At 43.1% G+C, this 13,465-nt stretch overlaps 1 pseudogene across 1 annotated transcript; it reads right to left on the bottom strand.

Moving 5' to 3' along the window:
- Positions 1–11,392: 11,392 nt before the first annotated feature.
- Positions 11,393–11,884, bottom strand: LOC147353805 (small ribosomal subunit protein eS19 pseudogene; annotated as a pseudogene). The gene has a single exon (XR_015146716.1). The product of XR_015146716.1 is annotated as a small ribosomal subunit protein eS19 pseudogene (transcript).
- Between the last annotated feature and the right edge of the window lie 1,581 nt (positions 11,885–13,465).

A 13,465-nucleotide genomic window follows, 5' to 3' on the forward strand; every position in this document is an offset into this window, starting at 1 on the left:
GACTCAGGGACGGTGAGGGGGTCCCTGGCCCCAAACCTGCAGGCAGGGCCTACTGGAGGAGCAGGGCAGGGCCAGATGGTGGATGGGAAGGAGAGACATCAGGGGTGTCGCCAGCCGCTTACACCCTCCACCTGCTCCTCCCCCAACCACAAAGCACAGGCAACCCAACACTTGAACCCAGAACAGCCCCCCACCCCACCCCCAAGTATGAGAGAGGGACAGATCATTCTCTAAAGCAATGTTTTTGGAATGGCAATAGAAACTCATTCCTAAAGTGGCCATTGCTCTCCCAAAGGTGTTTGGGAAACTGAAGGAAGGTTTGTGTTATAGGGATTAGGGGGTGCCACAAGCACTTCCTGGGAGGGGATCAGGATGCTAAGTGTCCCAGGAGGTGTCCCACCCTACATTCCATGAGATATTCATGGAGGTAAAGAACCTGTTATAAATACCCAAGTCCACTCTGAGTGCCATTTTACTCATAAACAAAAGTAAAAATTTCCCAAGAATGCAACAATCGAGTGAAACAACGGAAGTTTGTTCTTGTTTCACTGTTTTGTTTATTGTTGTTGTTTTTGTTTGCTTGTTTGTTTTAATTTCATCTTCCTCTCTCTTTTAAAATTGAAGTATAGTTGATTTACTATGTTGTGTTAATTACTGCTGTACAGCAAAGTGACTCAGTTATTCAGTTTAGTTCAGTTCAGTCGCTTAGTTGTGTCCAACTCTTTGCAATCCCATGAATCGCAGCACACCAGGCCTCCCTGTCCCTCACCAACTCCCGGAGTTCATTCAAACTCATGTGCATCGAGTCGGTGATGCCCATCTCATCCTCTGTCGTCCCCTTCTCCTCCTGCCCCCAATCCCTCCCAGCATCAGGGTCTTTTCCAGTGAGTCAACACTTCGCATGAGGTGGCCAAAGTATTGGAGTTTCAGCTTCAGCATCAGTCCTTCCAATGAACACCCAGGACTGATCGCCTTTAGAATGGACTGGTTGGATCTCCTTACAGTCCAAGGGACTCTCAAGAGTCTTCTCCAACACCACAGTTCAAAAGCATCAGTTCTTTGGCCCTCAGCTTTATTTATAGTCCAACACCCACATCTATCCATACATGACTACTGGAAAAACCATAGCTTTGCGTAGATGGACCTTTGTTAGCAAAGTAATATCTCTGCTGTTTAATATGGTATCTAGGTTGGTCATAACTTTCCTTCCAAGGAGTAAGCGTCTTTTAATTTCATGGCTGCAGTCACCATCTGCAGTGATTTTGGAGCCCAAAAAAATAAAGTCTGACACTGTTTCCACTGTTTCCCCATCTATTTCCCATGAAGTGATGGGACCAGATACCATGATCTTAGTTTTCTGAATGTTGAGTTTTAAGCCAACTTTTTCACTCTCCTCTTTCACTTTCTACAGATCACTTTCCTCTTAATCTGCCTTTATGTTACAATAAGGACATCTTTATTTTAAAAAAGTTATTTGTATGTGGGTAAGTTATATTATCCAAAAATTTCATTTCAGGATAGTAAAGGGAGCATATAAAAATGTTTCTTTTAACACTAATCTAGGGAATTCCCTGGCTTTCACTGCTGAGAACCTGGATTCAATCCCTGGTTGGGGAATTAAGATCCACATGGCTTCTCCCCTCCAAAAAATACCCCCAAATAGAATACAAATCTATGGTAATAAAAAAATCAGAAAAGCATTTACCCAGAGAGGGTGGGGCAGGTAGGTGGTGGATGGTGAGAGAAAGAACTGTAAAGGTGCACAAAGAACTTTCTAGAGTGAAGGAAATGTTCTCTGCCTTGGTCTGGTTGGTATGCAATTGTCAAAACTCATCAAACTATGCACTTCAAGTGGGCGCATTTCATTGCAATTGCTATGTAAATTATACCTCACTCAAGTTGGATAAAACATAAATTTAGACATTGTACAGAAAATTTTTTTTTCCATTTTTAAAAAAAACATTTAGGGTTCAGGATGGGGACCACATGTACACCCATGGCAGATTCATGTCAATGTATGGCAAAACCAATACAATATTGTAAAGTAATTAGCCTCCAATTAAAATAAATATTTTTTTTAAGAAAATAAAAAAAATTATTTATTTATTTGGTTGCACCGAGTCTTAGTTTCGGCATGCAAGATCTTTGATCTTCCTCTTGGCATGTGGGATCTTTTTTCAGTTGCAGCTTGTGGGATTTAGTTCCATGATCAGGGATCGAACCTGGACCCCCTGCAATGAGGAGCATGAAGTCTTAGCCACTGAATCACCAGGGAAGTCCTTGTACAGAAAAAATTATAAACATATATTTGTTGTAGAAGGGAGGCATCGGATCTGCTAAGGCCTCGAAATTCATTAAGTGGATTTGGACAGGCATTTAAAATAAAGGTACCTGGACCCCCTGCAATGAAATGTGAATACATTGCTTATTCTGAATTGTAATTACAAAAGTTTGAAAAACACACCCTAAAATAGGAGCTGGATTTTCAAAAGGATGGCCTTTCTTTCAGCACAGTACCTACTCAGGGCAAAGGTTTCACTGATGGTGGTGGATGAAAATCTGCATTTCACATAGTTTTCTTGATCATTTCTGATTCTTTTTCAGCAGCCTTATCACATGTGATTAGATCATCCTGGCTTTACCCAAGAAACTTGCTGGTCAGGAGCTGGTGTTTGCAAGAGTCTTAAATGTGGTAGTGTGAATTCTAATCATGGAAATTACAGGGAAGTGGGAAAACGGGTGATGAGGTTAGAAATATAAATTTTCACCTTTCATAACTAGGAGTTAACAGTTAATGTCTAAATTTGACCAATCCAGAATTAACACCAACAAAATAGGAAAAATACATATCGTATGACACTTGAAGGGCTAACTTTCCTAACATTGTGCAAATATTCCTGACTTACCATGGTCTAACTTAGAATTTTCTTGGCTTTAAGATGATGTGAAAGCGATATGCATTCATTAAGTAGAAATTGTATTTTGAATTTTGATTGTTTCCCAGGCTAGTAATATGGAGTTTGACCCTTTTTGGTGGTGCTGGGTGGGGCAGTGGCTACAGTCCCCATGATCCAATGATTCTGTCCCCGGACAACCATTCTGTTTTCTACTTTCAGTACAGTATTCAACAAATTACATGAGATATGCAACACTTAGGGCTTCCCTGGTGGCCCAGCAGTTAAGAATCTCCCTGCCAATGCAGGAAATGCAGGTTCAGTCTCTGAGTCAGGAAGATCCCCTGGAGAAGGAAATGGCAACCACTCCAGTATTCTCGCCTGGGAAATCTCAAGAAAAGAAGAGCCTGGCAGGCTGCAGTCCATGGGGTCACAAAAGTGTCGGACATGACTTAGCGACTAAACAACTACAACAAATTCAACATGTTATTATGAAGGCTTTGTGGGAATTCCCTGGTGTTCCAGTGGTTAGGACTCCGCAGGAGGCATGTGTTTGATCCTTGGTCAGGGAACTAAGATCCTGCAAGCTGTTCAGTGCAGCCAAAAAGAAAAAAAAAAAAAGGCTTTGTGTTAGATAATTCTGCTCAACTATAGGCTAATGCAAGTATTCTGAGCACTTTTAAGGTAGGCTAGTTTAAGCTATGATGTTTGGTAGGTTAGGTGTATTAAATGCAATTTCGACTTACTGTATTTTCAATTTATGATGGGTTTATGGGATGTAACCCCATCATAAGTCAAAGAAGATCTAGATTTCTCACAAATCAATCAGGAAAGGAGCAGCCCCATAGTGGGGACAATGCACAGAGAATATGAACAAAGAGCTCCTGCTATGCTAAGTCACTTCAGTCGTGTCCGACTCTGTGCGACCCCATAGACGGCAGCCCACCAGGCTCCCCGTCCCTGGGATTCTCCAGGCAAGAACACTGGAGTGAGTTGCCATTTCCTTCTCCAAGGCATGAAAGTGAAAAGTGAAAGTGAAGTCTCTCAGTCATGTCTGACTCCTAGTGACCCCATGGACTGCAACCTACCAGGCTCCTCCGTCCATGGGATTTTCCAGGCAAGAGTACTGGAGTGGGGTGCCATCGCCTTCTCCGAGGAAAGGAAATAAAAAAGCTCTTAAAAATATGAGATGATTACAGCAAATTGGATGCAACTAGAGATGATCAAACTAAGTCAGACACAGAAAGACAAATCCATATGATATCACTTCGATGTGGAATCTAAAATATGGCACAAATAAACCTGTCTACAAAACAGAAACAGAATCACAGACGTAGAGATCAGACTTGCGGTTGCCAAGACAGAGGGGGAGGAAAAGAGATGGGCTGGTAGTGTGGGGTTGGTAGATGCGAATTATCAACATTGCATTTAGAATGGATAAACAAGATCCCATGGTATAGCACAGGGAACTGTATCCAATCTCCTAGGATAAACCATAATGGAAAAGAATATTAAAAAATGTTTATATATGTATAACTGAGTCACTTTGCTGTACAGCAGAGATTGGCACAGCACTATAAATCAACTGTACTTCAATTTTTAAAAAAGATGAAGAAAAAATAGAAAATATATGTAGATATATGAGACCTGACTTGAAGTAAAACAAATGCTGATTGAAACAACATAGACATTGCAATTACAGATTATCACACTAAGTGAAGTAAGACCAAGAGACCAATGCCACACGACATCACTTATATGTGAAGCCTAAAATGTGATCCAAATGAACTTATCCGTAAAACAGACCCACGGACACAGAGAACAGACTTGTAGTTGCCAAGGGGGAGGGGGTGGGGGAGGGAAGGACAGGGAGCGCGGCATTAACAGATGTAAACTGTTATATGTAGCATGCATGAACAGCAAGGTTCTACTGCAGAGCACAGGGACCTATGTTCAGCATCCTGTGATAAACCATAATGGAAAAGAATATTTTTAAAAAGAATGTCTATACGAGTGTAACTGTCACTTTACAACAGAGATTGGCACAGCACAATGTAAATCAACTATACTTCAATTTTAAAAATTAAAAAAAAAAACACCAACACTGAGATCCTTTTTAAATAAAGCAACTTGGTAAAGGACAAAAAGATTGGCAAAACCTAATATTGACAAGACCCTAGGGGAAAGGGCATGTGCTGTTGGTGGGAGTGTTGACTGGTATAATCTCTGTGATGGACAGTTTTCAACATCTGTCAGAATTAGAAACTCACCTATTTTTCCCCTAGAAATTCATGTGCAGGAGAATGGCACATATATAGGGTACAAAAAGATGTATAACTAGGTTCTCCATTGCAATCCATTTGAAATAGAAAAGCAGTTGTTCTTTAGTCACTAAATCGTGTCCAACTCTCTTGCTTTTTTGCGACCCCATGGACTATAGCCTGCCAGGCTCCTCTGTTTGTTCGATTTCCCTGGCAAGAATACTGGAGTGGATTGCCATTTCCTTCTCCAGGGAATCTTCTTGACCCAGGGATTGAACTCGAATTCCTGCATTGGCAGGTGGATTCTTTACCACTGAGGCACCAGGGAAGCCTGGCAAAAGATAAGGAACAGTCTAAATATGCCTCAGTAGGGGATTGGTTAAATAAGTCACTGTACTCCTAACAAAGCATAATGTGCAAGCATGAAAAAGGAATCTATCAGTAGCTCGCCATGATCATCAATGACTTTCATGTTGCTAAACCCAAAGTTCAGTCCTTGGTCCACCGGCAGCATTTGACATGGTTGAACACTTCATCCTTCCTTTTACCTTTGGCTTCCAGGATACTGTGTCTGTTTGCTTTTGGGCTCTCGAGTCTCAGTCCTTGGTCCTCACCTCTTCCCATTGATGTTCACAGCCAGTCTCATGGCCTTAAACACCACTGATGAGCTGTTGGCTCCCAAATTTTTCTCCCCATGAACTCCAAACTCTCTATCCAATTGCCTGTTTAACATCTCCAATGGAATAAGAGGCATCTCCAGATTAACACATTAAAAAATAATTTCCTGATTTTCTTGCCCGGTTCTTTTGCCTCTTCCTTATTTCAGTGAAAAGCAACTTGTCTTTGCAGTTGCTCAAGCCCAAAAGCCTTGGAGTTGTCCTTGATTCTTCAGTTTCTGTCTCATCCTCTATCCAATCTGACATCAAATTCTCTCAGCTCTACCCTCAAAATATATCCAAAATATGAGCACATCTCACCACCTTCACTCCCCCCGAAACCTGGTCTTCTTCACCCCTGTCTTCTGTCTGGACCATTTCCACAGCCTCCCCACTGGGTCTTCTTGCTTCTACTTGCCCCCTCCTGTGTCCACCAGAGTTGATAAAAATAGGTCCTTCCCAGGATGCATGCATGCTAAGTCACTTCAATCATGTCCAACTCTTTATGACCCCATGGACTGTGTAGCTTAGCTCCTCTGTCCATGGGATCCTCCAGGCCAAGAATACTGGAGTAGATTGCCATTTCCTTCTCCAGGGGATCTTCCTGAAGCAGGGATGGAACCTGCATCTCCTGCATTAGCAGGCTGGTTCTTCACCACTGAGGCACTAGGGAAACACAGGATATGTCACTGTAAAACTTCAGAACTCAGGACAGAAAGACTTAGTAAGCTTTGGAAGGGTGGGGAGGTGACAGAAAATGGTGATGGAGATGATGATATCAGTCAATTAAAATGGGAAGTTGCAGACATTTTCTCATGTGCAAGCTCTCAAAAATTTACATTCCTCATGAAGCTTCAGGATGAGCTCCACCAAAATGAGAACATCACCAGGAAGGAGGAAGAATTGGGATCCAAGACACAAGGAACCTGATATAGGACAGAAGGGAGGAGAATTCCCAGGATGACAGAAATCCCCAAATGGCAGCTGAGTATCACGGTTAGACATCTACCAGTCCAAACAGAACCACGTGACTCAAGGGACACTTGTGTCGATGAACTGTCACCACCAGTATGCCAGTTGCCATTGTACTGTTTGCTTTGATTTTTAACCTGAAGAGAGAATGGCTGGGTGAAGGCAAACCACATTCTTGTCTGTACTTGACTTGTTTCCATCATGATGGATATCTTACTCTCGCTCAGTGATGGGATGTTGGGTCCACTGAGAATTCTCATTCCTCCCCCGATAGATACGCTGAAAGGCTCCCACACCTGAGAGCTTGTGGAAGGGCTGGGGCATTCTCGGAAGGCAAAAACACAGAGCTGCCTACATTTCAGCCCTAACAGCTACACACACTGATGGTTAGCTGTGTGCTTTCTAAGATTTACCCATGTCCTTGCCCACTGAATTCTCCAGAATGGGTTTTCATAGACTCTCAGGAAGCTGACACCAGATTACAACCTGGACACAGTTCAGCTCATCTTCTCCACTTATAAGAGCCAGTCTGCCCTTTCCTTACATAGACAGGTGGTCCTTGCTCTCTCAACGTTTTTTAAAAAACTCAACTATACAGTGGAAAATTTAAATTAGATATACAGTGAGGAAAATTGGGTAAAATCCAACCAAAGTCTATAGTCTCATTAATAGTATTACACCAAAAGAAATGTCTTACTTTGACAAATGTACCATGGTTTTATAAGATGCTAACCTGAGGGGAAACTGGGAAAGGGGAATATGGGAACTGTTGTACTATTTTTGCAGCTTTTCTGTAAATTGAAAGTGATTTTAGGGCTTCTTTGGTGACTCAGTGGTAGAGAATCTGCCTGCCAATGCAGGAGATGCTGGAGATGAGGGTTCGATCCCTGGGTTGGGAAGACCCCATGGAGTAGGAAATGGCAACCCACTCCAGTATTCTTGCCTGGAGAATCTCATGGACAGAAAAGCCTGGTGGGCTACAGTCCATGGGGTCGCAAAGAACGTCGAACACGACTAAAGTGACTGAGCACAGCACAGCATGTTGTAGAAAGACAACACTATACAATACCTGAGTGCAATCTACTGTCACCAGTGACGCTCCTGGTCAGGGTGAACCCACATACCACAGGCGTTTGATTCTGTGTTCTCAGGAAAAACCCTTCCTTCTAAAACAAAGCCAAATCCCTAAAGGCTATTCCACTCAATAAGCATGTGTTTCATGAGTTTGTTGTTCCTTCCCATAGTGTGACCATTTTTCTCATAGTAAGTATGATCCTAATATATAATAATAAGGATTTGTAAGATATCATGAATCCTCAATTCAAGCTAATTCTGTTCGATGGCCTTTGGTCATTATTCAGAGTTTTTTGCCTTTTTCTTTTTTTTTTAAGATGTATTTATTTTATTTTTAGCTACACTGGGCCTTTGCTACACACAGGCTTTCTCTAGTTGAGGCAAGCAGAGGCTATTCTTCATTGCGTTGCACAGGTTTCTCATTGCAGTGGCTTCTCTTGTTGCAGAGCACAGGCTCCAGTATGTGGGCTCAGCAGATGTGGAACATGGGCTTAGTTGCTCTGTGACATGCGGAATCTTCCTGGGCCAGGAATCAAACCGGTGTCCCTTGCATTGCAAGGCGGATTCATAACCACTGAACCACCAGGGAAGCCCGTTAGTCAGAGATTTTAACCTCAACGTGAGCTTTATTCAAATCACTGTTCAGTGATCAACTCCAAAGTTTGCAAAAAATCAAAATGTCTTTGTGGTGGCTTACCCAGAGACAGGAAATTTATGCTTTGCTCTCCTCATTGCTGAAATGGGTATAATAAAATCCCTACCTCAACAGCCTTTTAAAAAAAATTTACTGAAGCATGGCTGATTTACAATGTTGTGTTAGCTTCAGGTGTACAGCAAAGTGATTCAGTTATACATATATTCATTCTTTTTCAGATTCTTTTCCCATGTAGGTTATTATAGAATATTGAGTAGAGTTTCCTGTGCTATACAGTAGGTCCTTGTTGGTTATCTATTTTATATATTGTAATGTGTGTATGTTAATCCCAAGCTCCTAAATTTCACAGCCCTTTTTATAAGGATGTGTAACGTGCTTAGAGTGTTGTCCCGACACCCTCCGAGTGCTCCAGAAATGTTTTGTTTTTTACAAGACATATGAGAGTTTTTTAAAAGCCAATTTTAAATAACATATGCTTTCAGCTCTTATATAGTGACTTTAAAATCCTCCCTTCCCCTCAAAATGACTCTAATGGAAAATGTAGCCAAACAATAGGAGGATAAATAGTTGGGCAAATACTAACGAGAGCTCACATTTGTTGAGAGTTTTCTCCGTCCCAGGCCTCAATTCTGGATCCTGTGGCACCATTGATCCCATCCCATGATTGGACAGTATGAGGAGGTGCCACTGGCCTAGAGTTGACACCTGAAATCCAGGATGTGACGGCTGATGTCTCGGGCAGAGGGATGAATTTGAGACTGTGGAGTTCAGTAGTCAAGGCCCTGGAGGCAGAAGGCCCTGGGAATGAATCCTAGCTCTTCTCCTTTCTAAGTAAGTTGTTAGCTTACTTCTCTGAGCCTCAGTTTACTTTTCTAGAAAATAAGGATAGGGACTTATACTTCCCTGATGGATAGGAACCCACCTGCCAATGCAAGGGACACAGGTTCGATCCCTGGTCTGGGAAGATCTCACATGCCATGGGGCAACTAAGCCCGCGAGCCACAACTGTACTGAAACTCACATGCCTAGAGCCCATGCTCTGTAACAGGAGAGGCCACTGCAATGAGACGCTCACATACCGCAGAGAAGGGTAGCCCCGCAATCGCTGCAACTAGAGAAAGCCTACACAAAGGAACGAAGTCTCAGGGCAGTCAACAATAAATAAAATTTAAAATTTAATTTAAAAAAATTTAATTAAAAAAAAAGAAAATGGGGATATGAGGAGATCTGTGAAATTCACATAATCACACTCGTGGTACCTGACACATAGTGAGCACGGAGCTGGCTGCCGCCATAATTACCAGGTGGGCGGGAGACAGGGTTCACAGAGAAGGCGGGGCTGGGGACGGGAGTTGCCCTGGCTCTGTCCCAAGAAGCTTCCACATCTGAGGAGGTGAGTCACCCTTCCTGTGATAATCTGAGGCAGGATGGCATCTCTGAGTAGATGAGCTGTGCCCTCGGCATGCCCTTCACCTCTGATGGCTCTCAGGTCGCCTGACCCATGACATCACAGACAGGATGAAATCATGAAGGCCAAAGGTCAGGGTGAGAGGAAATGGTTCCCTGCTAATCTCTTCCTTCCAATCTCTAATTCTTGGACTCATCATTTAGCAGGTTCCTCCTGGATGGGCACTGGCCATGGTTACCCCACGTGAGGAAGGTGGTGGAAATAAAGCTTCAGTTCATGCTTTCAGTAATCAGTAAGATTCATTCAAGTATTCAATCATTTAACAAATCTTTATTGTGCACCTACCGTGTGCCAGTCAGACAAAATCCCTGTCTTTTTTTTTTAATTTATTTATTTTAATTAGAGGCTAATTACTTTACAATATTGTATTGGTTTTGCCATACATCAACATGAATCTGCCACGGGTGTACACGTGTTCCCCATCCTGAACCCCACTCCCACCTCCCTCCCCATACTATTCCTCTGGGTCATCCCAGGGCACCAGCCCCAAGCATCCTGTATCCTGCATCAAACCTGGACTGGCAATTCATTTCTTATATGATATTATACATGTTTCAATGCCTTTCTCCCAAATCATCCCTACCTCCCTCTCCCACAGAGTCCAAAAAACTGTTCTATACATCTGTGTCTCTTTTGCTGTCTTGCATACAGGGTTATCATTACCATCTTTCTAAATCCCATATATATGCGTTAGTATACTGTATTGGTGTTTTTCTTTCTGGCTTACTTCACTCTGTATAATCGGCTCCAGTTTCAACCGCCTCATTAGAACTGATTCAAATGTATTCTTTTTAATGGCTGAGTAATACTCCATTGTGTGTATGTACCACAGCTTTCTTATCCATTCATCTGCTGATGGACATCTAGGTTGCTTCCATGTCCTGGCTATTATAAACAGTGCTGCGATGAACATTGGGGTACACGTGTCTCTTTCAATTCTGGTTTCCTCGGTGTGTATGCCCAGCAGTGGGATTGCTGGGTTGTATGGCAGTTCTAGTTCCAGTTTTTTAAGGAATCTCCACACTGTTCTCCATAGTGGCTGTACTAGTTTGCATTCCCACCAACAGTGTAAGAGGGTTGCCTTTTCTCCACATCCTCTCCAGCATTATTGCTTGTAGACTTTTGGATCGCAGCCATTCTGACTGGCATGAAATGGTACCTCATTGTGGTTTTGATTTGCATTTCTCTGATAATGAGTGATGTTGAGCATCTTTTCGTGTATTTGTTATCCATCTGTATGTCTTCTTTGGAGAAATGTCTATTTAGTTCTTTGGCCCAGTTTTTGATTGGGTTGTTTATTTTTCTGGAATTGAGCTGCAGGAGTTGCTTGTATATTTTTGAGATTAGTTGTTTGTCAGTTGCTTCATTTGCTATTATTTTCTCCCATTCTGAAGTCTGTCTTTTCACCTTGCTTTTTTTTTTTTTTTAACGAACAAGGCACTTTATTAACCCAGCACCATTTGTTCTAATGCTTCTTGTTGGCAGCTGCCACCTGTCCAGCGATTCTGTCCAGATCTCTCTGTCCCTGAGGCATCAGTTTGCAGCCCCCATCTTGGTCCTTTTCCACCATTTTCAGCCCCTCCAGGGCTTGGAGGACCCGCCGGGCCACACTCTTGGAGCCTCTGCTGAAGTGGCTGGGCATGACGCTGTTCCTCTGGCGCCCCCCATAGATCTTGGTCATGGAGCCAACCCCAGCGCCACCCGGGAGGTACAGGTGCCGTGCCGTGGAAGCAGCTCGTGTGTAGAACCAGTTCTCATCGTAGGGAGCAAGTTCTTTATGCTTGGCCAGCTTGACTGTGTCCACCCATTCAGCTTCCCAGACTTTTTGAGGAAGGCTGCCAGAGCTCTGACGAACTCCTGCTGGTTCATGTCTTTTACAGTAACTCCAGGCATCGTGCGGCCTCCATGCTGCCAGCCAGGGGCAAAATCCCTGTCTTTTAAAAATAGATATATTTATTTATTCAGCTGTGTTGAATCTTTGTTGCAGTGAGCCTGTGGCATGTGGGACCTTAATTTCTCAGCCGGGGATAGAAACTGTGTCTGCTGCATTGCAAAGCAGATTCTTAACCACCAGACCACCAGGAAAGTCCCCAGTCCCTGCATTTTTGAAGCTGACAGACTAGCGGGGAAGTTAGATAATAAATATAACACATAAATAAATATTACAGACTGTTAGAAGGTGATGTGAAAACATTGGGCAGGGTGGGCTTAGGGCAGGGGTCAGCAAACTGTAGCACCCAGGTACAATCTAGCCTGCCATTTGCTTTTGTACAGTTCCCAAGCTAAGGATGGTTTTTATATCTTTTAATGTAGCTCAGAAGGTAAAGAATCTGCCTGCAATGCAGGACACCTGGGTTTGATCCCTGTGTCAGGAAGATCCCCTGCAGAAGGGAATGTCAACGCCTGAACGACTAACACTACAATTACTAATGTTTGGGAAAATAAAATCAAGAGAATATTTTGTCACAGCACTTAAATCAAATATAATCCACTATTTTTTTTTTTTAAGAGAATGTTTTTCTTTTTGGTTGTGGTTCACGGCATGTGGGATCTTAATCTTAGTTCCCCAATCAGAGTTTGAACTTGTGCCCCCTGCACTGGAAGCCCGGAATCTTAACCACAGGACCGCCAGGGAAGTCCCTGTGATATATAATATTTGCATGAAATTCACATTTCAATGTCCATGAATAAAATTTTATTGCAACATGGCCATGCTCATTCAGTTACATATTGTCTGTGATTGCTTTTGTGTTATAACCAGAGTTGAGAAGCTATGACACAGAGCATATGGCTACTGAAGCCTAAACTCTTTAATATCTTCCCAGGTGGCTCAGTGGTGAAGAATCTGCCTGCCAAGCGGGAGGCACGGGTTCTATCCCTGGGTCAGGAAGATCCCCTAGAAAAGAAAATGGCAGCCCACTCCAGTATTCTTGCCTGGGAAATCCCATGGACGGGGAGCCTGGTGGGTTACAGTGCACGGGGTCACAATAGAGTCCGACATGAGTGAGCGACTATACAACCACAACCACCTTTACCGAAAGTCTCCAGACCCCTGACTTAGGGGATTCAGAACGATGTGTGGAGGTGGATTGTTATTTTCCATCAGGAAGTCAAGGAGAACCTCACTGATAAGGTGACATTTGGGTCAAGTCTGAAGGCAGGAAGGAGAAAGTTACGTTGTTGTTCAGTCGCTCAGTCCTGTCTGACTCTTTGCAACCCCGTGGACTGTAGCACGCCAGGTTCCCTGTCCTTCACTGTCTCCCAGAGTTTGCTCAAACTCATGTCCATAGAGTCAATGATGCCATCCAACCATCTCATCCTCTGTCGCCCCCTTTTCCTGCTGCTTTCAATCTTTCCCAGCATCAGGGTCTTTTCAAATGAGTCAGTTCTTCGCATCAGGTGGCCAAAGTATTGGAGCTTTAGCATCAGCATCAGTCCTTCCAATGAATATTCAGGGTTGATTTCCTTTAGGATTTACTGGTTTG

Source organism: Bos grunniens, chromosome 18 (assembly GCF_055505025.1).
Source record: "Bos grunniens cultivar Pamir isolate PY7600 chromosome 18, Bosgru_T2T1.0, whole genome shotgun sequence".
NCBI classification, from domain to species: domain Eukaryota; kingdom Metazoa; phylum Chordata; class Mammalia; order Artiodactyla; family Bovidae; genus Bos; species Bos grunniens.